This window comes from Agelaius phoeniceus, chromosome Z (genome assembly GCF_051311805.1).
Source record: "Agelaius phoeniceus isolate bAgePho1 chromosome Z, bAgePho1.hap1, whole genome shotgun sequence".
Taxonomy (NCBI): domain Eukaryota; kingdom Metazoa; phylum Chordata; class Aves; order Passeriformes; family Icteridae; genus Agelaius; species Agelaius phoeniceus.
This window is the reverse complement of record NC_135303.1, coordinates 30,639,241-30,652,491: the sequence shown is the minus strand read 5'-3', so window position 1 is coordinate 30,652,491 and position 13,251 is coordinate 30,639,241. Positions and strand designations below refer to the sequence as shown.

General features: G+C 38.2%; 1 protein-coding gene across 1 annotated transcript in view; it reads left to right on the top strand.

Annotated features, from left to right (window-relative positions):
• Positions 1-13,251, top strand: part of TNFAIP8 (TNF alpha induced protein 8) — a 56,629-nt gene that overhangs the window by 22,828 nt on the left and 20,550 nt on the right. The gene's annotated exons all lie outside the window — the stretch shown is intronic.

Sequence of the window (13,251 nt, the reverse complement as noted above, 5' to 3'; positions counted from 1 at the left end):
CATAGAGGGGCTGCTGACATTTGTTACACCTTATGACTTTAAAATGCAACATTTCATGATGAGTGTACTTGCCTGCTTCTTCAAAACTAGAGAAATAAAAAAAATGTATCAAGTTCACAAATCTAAGACAAAGCAATGGTGTTTGTCATCAGTCATCACAAAATACCAGTTTTGAGTAGTAATTTTTTTTAAATGACATTCCTTTTCTTGACTTTTTGTATTTAGACAGATTTCTTTATTTGTCGTAAATACTTGCATATTATAGTGTAGTAGTTAATTTTTTTCCAGTATTTGCCCATTCATTCACTATTAAATATTTGTATTTCACCTATTTCTGATAAATATTGGAATAAATGTCAGAAACCCACTATGACAAATTGGAATTTTTGTTTCTTTCTTGCAGTCATTAGGGCCAAAACTGCTCTTGTTGTTATTTTGTCATGCCTTTGATTTTTGCAGTATTCTCACTTCTTAATCCCTGATCCACATTGTTTGATAGACTGATAAACTTACTTCTAGATATCTAGGTATGGATATACATATGGAGTCTGCTGTACTTAAATTCCAGAGAAATTTTGAAAAGAAATTATTTGTGCAGTGACTATGGAAGAGCTGTCAAGAATTGGTCACAAGCTTGAAGGTCAGTCTGCATTTACAGTATAAACTGTGGAGTAAAAACCACAGAAGATTATGAAAGCAAACTCTCAGGAAGTGGGGAAACATGATGGCCTTAGTATTATGTTGCCCAAACATGCTCACTGTTTACTGTCAGGTGAGTTCCTGCTGGCTTTTTCCTGACGTTAAAAACAAGCTATGTTATGTAGATGTTGAAATTACCTGTTTTGGGAAGGCACTGCATTAGCTTTGAGTCAAATATATTTGTAGTCTGGCCTCATAATGCCACATTTCAGCTCTGCTTTTCTGTTCATCAGCTGGACTTGCTACTGTCTGCTACACACAGACAACTGCACTGAGATCAAGTAAGAGTGTTTGGTTATAAAAATCCAGTTTGAATGAAAGTGAACATATAAGCTTTGTGCTAAATAGATGCTATTTTAGTGCTTTCACTTAATGTGTTCCTTAGTACTGTTCTCTTAGTTTCACAGTTAAGACAGGTGTCATGTTTGGTATTTGGTAATGGAAATTTGCTTTTTCTATTTCACTTACAGAGATGAAGAACTTCATAACTCTACATTGGTTTAAAATACAGATGAAGTTTTTGGGGGAAGTCTTACTTGCTTAGATAGCGTTGTTTTGAGTAAAGGAAATGTTTCAAGTGGTGGCAGTCCCTGCTTCATCTTTTTTCATAAGGAATGTAAATGTATTTGCCATACATTTAGAATTAAATGCTCTAAGGCGGCCAGGAAGTAGAAAATATAGATTTAGTAATTTTTGTTTTCATACCCCTCTAAAAACATGGCAGGCAGTTGTCTCTACCCAACACTGATTAAACTAGAGTATCCTAATTTTTCTGATGGCATGTCTGTTACTATAAATTAGCTGCATAGGAAAAAATATTGAAGGGGGATGTCCCAGATAATTGCTGTTTTACAGTGGACACAGAAACAACAACATGGCATTCCTGATTTATGATGGGCATTTTAATTCAACACTGTGCCCCCCAATAATCCACCACCTCTGCATTCAAAACAATCCTGCATGTCCCATAAGAGGAAATGCTGGCACTGATTTTGCAGCTGGGAAGTTGAGTTACAGGTAACTCAACACATCCTGTCCAAGGGGAATAAGGTGGTTACACTATCCCATTTCTGGAAAGGCGGGATGGGGAAGGGGAAAACAGAGGGCCGAGCAGGTCTGAACTAAGTCGTGGCAGGCAGAAGCTGGGAGCAAGGGGTGAGCCTCATGAGCAGCACAATTGTATCCATACTTTGAAGTGATACTTCAGGTTTTAGAGTGGTTTCAAATTCATGGAGCCAAACTAGTAGCACTACATTGTGTGCTATATTGCCATGGTACTGTAGCTGTCCTCTAGATGTGATTAAGTTTTTTTTTCAAACTAATCTGGGTTTTGAATTGGGAAAAAATGATAGGTATTTTATACTGCTACCTGGTGTTTTGCTAACAGATTTCAGGTTATGTCCACTGCTTCAGAAGCATTTAGTTCTCCAGATTTGCCATACCAACATGTACAAAACACAATTGCAGCCTTTCTGTGTGTTGCAGTATAAAATGCTATTGCAAGGCTATATGGGAAGCCTCTTGCTTGACATTTTAGCCAGCGCTTTCCTGCTCTGTTCCCTAGATGAGCAAAATTCATTCAAGAAGCCCTGGGCTTTTTTAATCAGGGTGCTGTTGCCACCTCGTGGCCAAAACCACTAGCAAATTCTCCATGACCTACATCAATCACTGACATGTCCAAGTGAGATGGATGTGGGATGCACAGAGGGAGCAGGTGGATCTGTTCTGAGAGACCTGACCTCAGTGCAGCTCTCAGAAGTTTGTTACATGGGATTTCTGATCCAAGTGCCACATTCCTTGTGTGCAGAGTCAGTGGCAGTCTTTGTTCTTTCTCTTGTCCCATTTATTTTCTAGTGGACAAAGATAGTAGCTATTGTCCATACTCAGTCTCAGATTTTGGAAACACAGAGTCCTAAGCTTTTAGGAAGAATTGCAGAAGCACAGCCCTGACAGACCATCTGCCTGAACAAGTAAATCATCTTAAGTATGTGCCATAGTTCAGCTTTCTGTAAACAAGATATTGAGCAACAAGAGTTAGAAGTCTTGTTCAGATCTTGTTATCCATAATTTTTTTTTTTGGAAACTGAATACTTGAAATAGTTCCTGAAAGTCTTGCAATAACCCTTTGAAGTGGTATTCAGTTTGGCTGAGCCCCAGAGTGCAGATTCTGTTGTTATTGTTGCTAAAGCAATTCTGAGGGCTGAAGTATGAGTTTCCTGTAAAGTGGATAAAATTGTTGAGAAGTTAGACCTATGAAATAAATGCATTTGGAGTCTAGCAAAATTCTGATGAGTTTTGTTGGTTTGGTTTGTTTTAATTGGAACTGAGAGCAATCAGTAGAAGTCCAATATTGAATTTTTAATTCAATGTGGAAATGCTGACCAGAGTTTACACATGAAATTTGCATGAACATTGCTCACTAATGTAAGCTTGCTTAATAGAAGGAAAAATGAGCAAGGTATGGATTTTCAGTGGTTATAACTAAATTAGAGATCATCCAAGACCTTCTTTTTGAGACAAATGCTTAATTTTAGCTGCAATTAATTATTTTATATTAAAAAATAACAAAAAGGAGAGCTCCTACTTGTGGTTTAAATTCTCCCAGCCAAAAAAAAAAATAAATTAAAGGTTAGCTATATATGTCCTGTAAATGGACACCATATGCCTATGCTGGCATGGTAAATGGAGAGGAAGAAGAGGAAGATGGTGCTGCTCTGGTAAACAGACACTCTCACTTGGACCAGTCTGAAGTGCTGTTTTCTCAAGTATGATTTAGTTATGAAAATGTTACCATAAGCCAGAGGAAGCAAGTGATGAAAGACTTCCATAAATTATGAGTTCCTGAATTTCTTTGGGTATTGAAATTCCAGCACTTGTTTAGCATAGTCTTAGTTAATATTTTGCAAAAAAAAAAAAAAAAAGAAACTCTTGCAAGTGTTCGTCCAGATTCTTTCTGGCTTCAGTCTAAGCTTTATACAAATAATAAACTGATTTAAAGCCAATTTGGAACAACCAGATATCAATATGGTTATTTGAAGGAATACCATATAATTAGGTACATCTGGCTTGTGAATGAAAACTACAGCTAAACTCAGTCTTAAAGAGAAAACTCTGCTTAGGTTTAATATCCATTTAAATCTCTCTTTTAATCTCTTAATTGAATTTGTACTAAAAGGAGATTATTCATATAGGTATTTTTAAAAAGATTTTTTTAATTTGAAATTTTTTCTAGATAAGATTTCAATTTGATATGCAAGTGGTGTTTTGACTGTTTGCATGATTAATGTCTTTGATGTCTTGGAGAAAAAGGGCATAGTTTGATTGTTACGCATTAGCAGAACACTAGGATTGTGTGCTTGGGACCGGAACACAACCCTCCCCAGCTGAGACATATGTGTTTTCCCACATGTGCACCACTTTTATATGAACAGAAACTTTCCTTTTTATAAGATAATTTTCAGTTTCCTGTTCTTTCAGCATAAAAAAAAGCCATTATTTGCATACAGTTTTGTAGCATGTTTAAATGTTTAAACTGTAGCATGTTTAAACTGTATTTAACACTAATTCAGGCACATGGTTTTTGAGCTCTTTTTGAGTTTTGGCTATGTGATACTAGATTTTCTCTTTGTAATTAAAATATCCCTTTCCAATTAAAATTGTTCTAGCATTGTGTTTTGCTGCACAGGCATCAGGCAATACCACTTCTGTCATGCTGGGAGCAGATCTGGTGTAGCTCATGGCCTGTGGTGGGGCTGTCAGCAGGTTCTGTGTAGCACACTGACTCCCTCTTCTTGCCTGCGGAAACTGTGACATTATGGTGTGATTTCTGTTTTCAGTGCAGGGATTTTTTCAAATCTGTGTTCTTGGTGCTCTGTCCCTCAGATTTCTTAGGCCTTGCTTTTATTTTTGCAAAGGCTGCAACTACATATAGTAACACAAATATCTCATCAGAATTATATCATTAATTACTCCTGGGAAGCTTATTTTCTTGTGTGACCAAGCTACAAAACTAGCTCTGATCTGCTTACTCTTCACCAGACCAGAGAATTGCATTTTCCTACCTCTGTTCATGCAGGCCACAGTCTCATTTTCTCCAGTGCTGCTCTTTGCTTGGCATAGCACTGTTGGCAGGAGCAATTTGTGTGTAGTCTGTTACGGGACCTTAAAAAAAGTTCACTTAAAAAAGTGAAAATAGTGAATGAAATGTTTGCTATTTGAATAAACAGTGCTATAGGCCAGTGACAGTACATGTTGTGTGATTTGGTGCAAGGCCCTCAAAAACAGTCTTTTTGACTTCCCCACACCTGTATGAATTTCCAAATCACCTACTTGTGGCAGCAGCTCTCTGACCACAGAGAAAAACATAACTTTCCCAAGCATCTTTCTGGGAAAGGCTGTAAGAAGATCAGCAGAATGAATAAGAAACAATTCTTACCTTAACTTGCTATACGTGGTATTGTGAACATGTAAAATGTGTTATAGAAATTTATTTACCAAAGGGTGGTTTCTTGATTAGCCAAGTGATAGTATTTTAAGTAAAAAACCAATTAAGTCCACCTGTAGCGAACTAGGATATAAAAAACCAGTAAGTTTCTTAATAAAAGAAATTCATCAACCTTCTATAAATACATAGAGTCTATACCAATTATAATGCCAGCTGGGGGCCCGTTACTGTGACACCTCCTTTTTGTGGATAGCTCTGCTGGTGTTGGCTGTGACAGAGTTAATTTTCTTCACAGTACCTAGTATGGGGCAGTGTTTTGGATTTCTGCTGGAAACAGCCTTAATACAGGAGCATTTTCCTTACTACTTGCACAGGGCCAAGGCCTCTTCAGCTCCTCACCCCACCCCACCAGCAAGTGGTTTGGGGCTGCACCAAAAGCTGGGAGGGGACACAGCCAGGACAATTGGCCCAAACTGACCACAGGGATATTCCAGACCATTTGGTGTTGTGCTCAGCACATAAAGCTTGGGGGAAGAGGAAGGAAGAGAGGGACATTCAGAGTGAGAACATTTGCCTTCCCAAGTTACTGTTGCCTGTGATGGAGCCCTGCTGTCTTGGAGATGGCTGAACTTCTCCCTGCCCATGGGAAGTGATGAATTGTTCTGCTTTGCTTGTGTGTGCAGCTTTTGCTTTGTCTATTAAACTGTCTGTATCCCAACCCATGAGTTTTCTCACTTTTGGCCTTCCAATTCTCTCCCCTGCCCCGGGTAGGAGTGCACAAGTGGCTCTGTGGGGATCAGTTCCCACTTGGGGTAAGCCATAACAAGAACAACCAAGCCCTTGAATGCTATTTGGTATGTTTGCTCTTGATAAATTGTTTTGTGCTTTCTTATGTACTGAAAACTTGTCTTCACTAAATGCTAACTTCTGGATGAGTTAATCACTCTCAGTGCACAATATCTATGTGACTACAATAAGACCTCTTATTATTAGTGGGTTTTGGCAACATGATATGTACGGACAAGAAATCAGAATTACATCACAATTCACATCTCAGAAGACATGGTGTTGCTTTGTGTGTGAATTTTCAGGCTGATTTTGAAAAGAAAAAAAGATAGGCCAGTGAAACCCTTTCTGAGCTGAGAGCAGTCTTTACCCTGGAAATGTGCTGTTCTGTAACGATAACAAACATTGTGAGGTTGACTAGAATAGATCAGTCTGAGCCATCATTCCATCAGGCCTGTGCTGAGAGTGTTCTGTGACTGATAATACTGATAATCCAACCATTAATGGGAGATGCGTCTAAAATTTATGAAGAAAGCTTCATTTTGAGGCTAAATGAAGGAGTTCCCTCACCTCTTAACCCCAGGAGCTTTTGAGTGTATCTTCACAATAACTTAAAAACAACTCTTGTCACTATTTGGAAACTTAAAATATCAGCATGTTTGTGTCAAGGACACCAGTTTGGAAGGTGCACACTGTATGCTGTCTTGACAGTTTGCAAGGTGCTTACTATCATGTTGTCTTCCTGTCAGCTCTGAATATTTATAAATGGGATCATGGGTATTGCAGAGATGGGACTTCCAAATGTTGTAGCGAAGTTATGTTCAATATGAAGCAGGTTCAACTTTATGGAGCCTTTTGTGCATGTATCCTCCTGCCCTCTCTCCATATATTTTCTGTCAGGGAGAGGAGCTGGAGTGAGGACTATCTGTTAGGGAGGTTTAACTGCATCCATATGGCCTCCAGGATCTGTCCCCAACATGCTGCTTTTTCCTGTCCTTCACTTGGTAGGCTTGCTGTGAATTCCTGTGTCACCCAATACTGCTGCTCATTCGTCTGGTTCATTGTCAAGAGGAGGTCTTCAGATACACTTTTGTACATCTTACCCTGTGGTGAAGCCATAGCTTTTGCTCACTCTGAAGGCCCACACCACCAGTGTTGTGTGGGTTCATTCAGCACCAGATTTGTCATATTTTGCTTTAACCATTTGGAAATGAATGTATGGGCAGACCTCAGTACACCAGTAGCGGGTGGAGAATGGATGTTTTAATGGGAAGGTCTAGAAAAAGGGAAGGAGGGCAGCATGGGGAGGGGAGGAGAATAGCATGAAGTGCTGGATGCCAAGCATGGTGCAAATGCCATTGAGCGATCCCCTAGTAAAATTATCAGGTGACAATGACATGTTTTTATAATTTGTTAACTTATAGTTGTTAAATTCTATAATTTATTAACCACATGGCAGAAGCACAAGCTAGAGTACCATTCACGGGTTTCCCCAACAGGTGGGAGTATTGTATGTGTTTCAGCAAGTGCTGAAACCAGACCATCTGCCTTGGTCTGAAGTCTGCTGGGCAAAAGGGAAGTAATGAGATAAGGGAAAAAAAAGCAGCAAAAATCAGACCAAACCCAGGAGTACACGTATTTTTCATATCTGGAATATATCTCAACCTGCTAATTTTTTATTTATTTATCTTAGGAAAATTCAGCCCAGAAAATTCTCTGGACTGAATTTTCCTAAGATAAAAACTACCTGATAGTTTATGTGCATGTAGAAAAATTATTTTAAAATTCCGCATCATATGTAACTGAGATGTTAGAGTTGTGCAGTTACATGGAAACACTGATTATTGCTGAAAACAGTATTTTTGACATTATTCATAAGCTAAGCACTGTCTAGGTTATCTTGATGTATGTCTTGGTTATGGTAGAAGATAAAACAGTAGTAAAGTCTGGTTACAGCAAAAGATAGGCCATTGTACCTATCTTTTTAAAATATTCTTTAAAATATTCTTATTATATAATATTATATATTATATATTATATATTATATATTATATATCATATGTATAATATATATTATATTATATATTATATTATTTATATTATATTATATTATATTATATTATATTATATTATATTATATTATATTATATTATATATATTATATATTATATATTATATATTATATATTATATTATATAATATTAATATTATATATTAGAATCTCTTTTAAATATTCTTATTTACAGAGCTATATAAACAGTGCTATTAAAATCACACAGCTAATCAAGATAATTTTTTTTTACTCAACTCCAAAATAATTAAATTGTGTAAGAGTTGGAATTTGGTTTTGCTGTGCTCACACCTCACGGACAGTGCATATTGCACTTTCTGTTGCAATAGTAGAAGTAATATAGCTACAGATGGTGTTGCTTTACCTCTGTGTTAGGAAATAACTTTAACTTCTTGGTTTGCCTGGTTTGCTTGGTCTGCTTGCAACTGTTTAAGGCATAACTGAAAGCAGAAGAACTTTGATAAAGTGGGCATAATACAATTCTTTGTTTCAGCAAGAAAGCTGAAACTTCACTTTTTTTTTCTGTGCCTGTAGCACTCTCTCCACACTCTCCCCACCCTGCACACACGATGTCTGCGTGCAGCTTCGTGCCCGTGTGTGGCATCAGCAAAGGGCACAGACTGCAGGTCAGCGCTGCACCCTTGGGCACTGACAGCTTGGCAGGTGGATTTCTGCATGCTGGGAGAGGAGATGGACAATGCTGGAAGAGACAGCAGATCCTGCTTTTGTGCTGCAAGATCTCAGTGCTCTGAGAGCTCACCCACCAGTCTGAACTAAGAGAGAAGTGCTAGAAAACAAAAATATTTCCTGTTTTCTAAATCTGTGCTTCTTGAAACTCAGTGCAATTATGATCTGCCTGCCTGAGGAAAAGGTTGTAGTGGTACTGGAAGGAACGCAGGAAAGGAGCAAAGGAGCAAGTTAAGGGCATGCCTCTCTGCTGTCTTTGCCTGCTTACTCAGTCAGTAACCTCTATAAAAAGGTCTTTCAGGGAAAATCTGCAAGTTACTAAGGCATGACTTGCAAAAGCAGTTGTTATAGTTAATTTCCTAATGATATCTCAGCATGGTTTCCAGACTTGGATTTAACAATTTTCCTCTTATTTCTATGAGGAAAATACCAACATTATTTGTACAGTTTTTTTCCTGAGGTACTGTGTTAGCATCTGGTTGCCCTTATGAGAGGTCAGCATGTTTGGAGATTCCATACGTGTATGCAGACCAGACCTGATACCCTTTTTTCTGCTTGGAAGGTCTTAGACTTACATATAACAATCTTACATCTTGTTCCCTCTCAGAACATTAGTTTGAGAAAAAGTCAAAACTCTTGAGAATTGGTGAAATGCATTATAGTGTGGCACATAATTCCCCAGTACATTTTGTAAATTGTATACCTAAAAAAATTTAATATGTGTGAGTGATTCAGGATAGTGTCCGATGTTCTCCTTATCCTGTTTGAAAACGTGTGTCATGTATCCATAATCCACACACACTGAAGAGCCTCAGAAGCTGAAAATCTCTTAACCCTAACTTCTAGTGTCAGAAATAGGTACAACAGCTTATTGTGGCTAAAAGGAGAAATGGCAAAAGGTTTTCTTGTATTTTTCCTCCAGGAATTCTGGCCTGCTATCTGCGACATTATCTGTCCAAATGTGTGGTTGGTTTTAAGCCCTTCATTGTAGGAAGTTACTTTTGTTTTCCGTAAGAGAATCTGCTCTACAAAATTTTGTTGTGTCTACTGATTCTGTTTTTAGAGTTTTTGCCATTCTTTATTTTGTCCCTCCTATTCCATATATCACATGCAGTGATATATATGGATATATCATATGCAGTTTACTTGTACACCTCTTCCTTTTCCTCACAATTGGGAGTGTGGTGGGAAATCCTAATCTCCTCAGCTGCTATCAGGGTCTGTCATGTGGCTTCAAATAATTCAGTAAGTTACAGTCGGTAAAAGAGACATAACTGACTTAGGGAAAATGACTGATGACTATCATCTCTGCCAGGGTATTGTAGTTAGGCACAGATCGTATTTTTTTATTGTTTAAAGGTTTGAAATCCACTGAATGTGACATTCTGGAAGAGCAGAAGGTATTCATCAGACAACTTTATTATGTTAACAAAATATGGGGAAGTTTGGGGTTTTTTTTAAATCACATGAATGTGTGAAGTCTTAAGTGTGACATTACCATGTCCTTCTCTCTAGAACTGTTCTAGGGCTGTACAGCGTTTTTCTTACAGCAGAGGATTTAGTCTTGCTTCCAATGGCAGCTGCCTCCTTTTGAAAGCTTCTTGCTGATACTTTTCTGGTAGTGGTGCTGCTTCCTTTTTTTTTTTTTTATGAAACAAAATATTATAGTCTTTTTTGACATTTCAGAGTCTTCTTGACAGCAATTTTAGCACTTTTTTTTTTTTTTTGCTGCTAAGATGCCTATTATTTCTGTTATATACTTACAAAATGCATCATTGTATTTGCAGCCTCTGTATCTAATGGACAAATGCTGGTGTAAAGAGAGCTGTCTCAGCATGGATTGTGACACAAAACATAAACAGGGTTTTGAGCTGGAGACGGGGGATGTGCTGAGCCATCCCTTCACAATTCCCCATGCACTACTGTAGTAAGCCAGGGCCTGGCTCTAGTTTGCTCTTGCTGTGGTGACCCTCCCTTAGGGTTTAGCAGAAGTCAGGACAATTTACAGATGATGAGTTAAAAGTGAAGCCAAACCAAAACTAGCTTTTGTTTGTTTGTTTGTTTTTGCAAAGTAAAACCAAAACTTGGGGTTTTTTTCAGCAGAGAAGGTTGGAAAGGACCATACTACCCTTGTCTTACCCAGCTTTGAAGCTTTTAGGCTTTTAGCCACTGAAGTTTATCAGCCCATGTTTTTTGTGTGTTGTACACAGATGATTTCATTTTCTTGTGGGAATTCTGGCCTGCCCTCCACAACAGTGTCTGTCCAGATATGTGGTGAGTTTTAGGCCTTCACTGTAGGAAGGTAATTTTCTGTAAGAGAATCTGTCCTGTGAAATTTAGCTGCACCTACTAATTATGTTTTTGGAATTTTTGTTATTCTTTTTTTTTGTCGTTCCTATTCCAAATCACATGCACAGTTTACAATTAAAGAGGGATTTTTTTGGGCTTTCCAGGCTTCTTACTCACCATGGGATCCAAATCAATCTGGATGCTTTGATAAATGTCACTTCCCTGTAGATGTAATGTCATCTGTTACTCGGGCTCTAGTATTTTTCACTGACTCTGCTTAATTTTAGTCTGCCTCATTCCATTACTTTTGCTGTCTTTCTAAGGATGATAATTAAAGTTGGTTGGGTGCAGACTCTGAAAAAGGTGATAATGTACTATTATCGTATGCCAATACAAGTTCCTGCTTAACCCAAGAGCAGAAAATTACATACTTGATCAGTCTTTGGCCAGGTTGGAGTCTTCTCACCAGTCTTTTCAGTACATATACTTTTAAGAAGCCTAACAACCAAAATGAAAGAAAAACCAATTTCTGTAGTCTGAATTGAGACCCTGTATGCAGGAGTATCAGGACTGCGTGAGGAGATGTGATTTTGACTTTGTGCATAAGCAACGAAATAAAATCACTGTATTTTTTTTATCTATCCAGTGGGGTATAAAGTTTCTGAGAGATTTGAGAAATCCTGATTTACAAAACTTGCTGACATTTAATCACAGGTCTTATTATCTCTCTGTGTCTGTCTGTCATCTAAAATAACAAAAGGCATCCATCTAATATGTAAATCTGATCATGCAGGGATTTTGATGCTGGCTTATATTCCTATTTCTCTACAACACTTCCTTTGATTAAAGGACCCCAGAGGCTACTGCAGTTCTTCTGGACTCACCTTATGTTTCTTCCTGTTCCTTCTCTATTCTGTGTGAAGTTTTTTGATTGGTTTTAATCTCCTAATTACCCTTAACTAGTACTTTATTTTTTTTTTCCTTTTTGTTTATCTTGAAAGTGTGGCTTCTTTAGCGACATCAGTGATGTAGTTAGGGTAATACTCAATTTCATTCTCTGTGCCTTCAAGGATGCAGCGTTGTACACCACAGGAGTTGATAAGGCCTGCAGAAGACAGCTAGCTTCTTAAGGAATATCTTTAAGGAACTCATGGAGTTATGTGTATTGCAAAACAAGAAATTGGCAGTGTCACCAAAAGTCTTTAAATAAAAGGAAATCTCTCTTTCCTAGGTGTGGGCAGAGTACATGGCAAAGGACAGTCCTTATAATAAAATAACTGCAAATAGGATAAAACTGCAAACATTCTGAAGTATTATTTACCCCACTCCTCAGGGCAGCTTTGCTATAGGTAAAGAATTCATGCTGTATCTGTTACTTGCAAGGCCATCCTACCTACATCTGGTCTTCCCAGCTTTGTGAGTGTTTAAGCCTTAACGAGTACAAGGGAATGTTACAATCTGAACAGTTTATTTATTTTTTTTTCCTCTGTGCCTCAGCGCAGAGCAGCTAACAGCTTTGGCTGTTTCTGACTTCACTGTGAAATACAAATACACTTACTTCTACTTGACTGCAGTAGGACATTTGCTAACTATTAATAGCTGTTAATGATGTTACCTCCGGGAGACCCTGAGAGCCCTTCAGGCCCACAGGTTTGACCCTGTGAGACAGAGAGGTAGGTGGGAATTTGATGGCATGTTGGAGCTGGCAGTGTCATCAGGCACCTGAGACACCACACTTCTCCTTTTGTCAGAGCAGTCTTGTTTCCAGCGAGGTTTTGTCCTGTTCACTGTGCTAGAAATCCATTAAATGAGTTAGCAGGGATAGATGGTTCCCTAGGACAATGATTTTACTGGAGTCTGTGCTAACTGACAATAGGCTTTCAAGTAATTCCCCCTGATTTTGCACTGAAGGCATGTGTGACACATTGCAATCTGGGAGGTGGCTGCTAAGGACCCCGATTTCTTTGTAAAACTGTAGCCTATAGTAGTTAAAAACATCAAGTCTTTTCTGGGATGTCTGTGGGGTAGGTAGCTGGAGTAGCACAAAGAATCCAGATAGTTTTTCCTAGAATATAAACTTAATCACTAGTCTCAGGGTAGATGGCATCATGCACTGAGCACGACTGAAAGAAAATTATTTTTGCTTAAACTACCTGAAAGAAGGCTGCTACTTCTCATCTTTAAGCACCTATTAAGTCATCCAGTATTAGTCAGTGTAATTATGGAGGCTGCAGAAGTAATTCCAGATAGCAAACAGTGTTGAAATGTACAATTT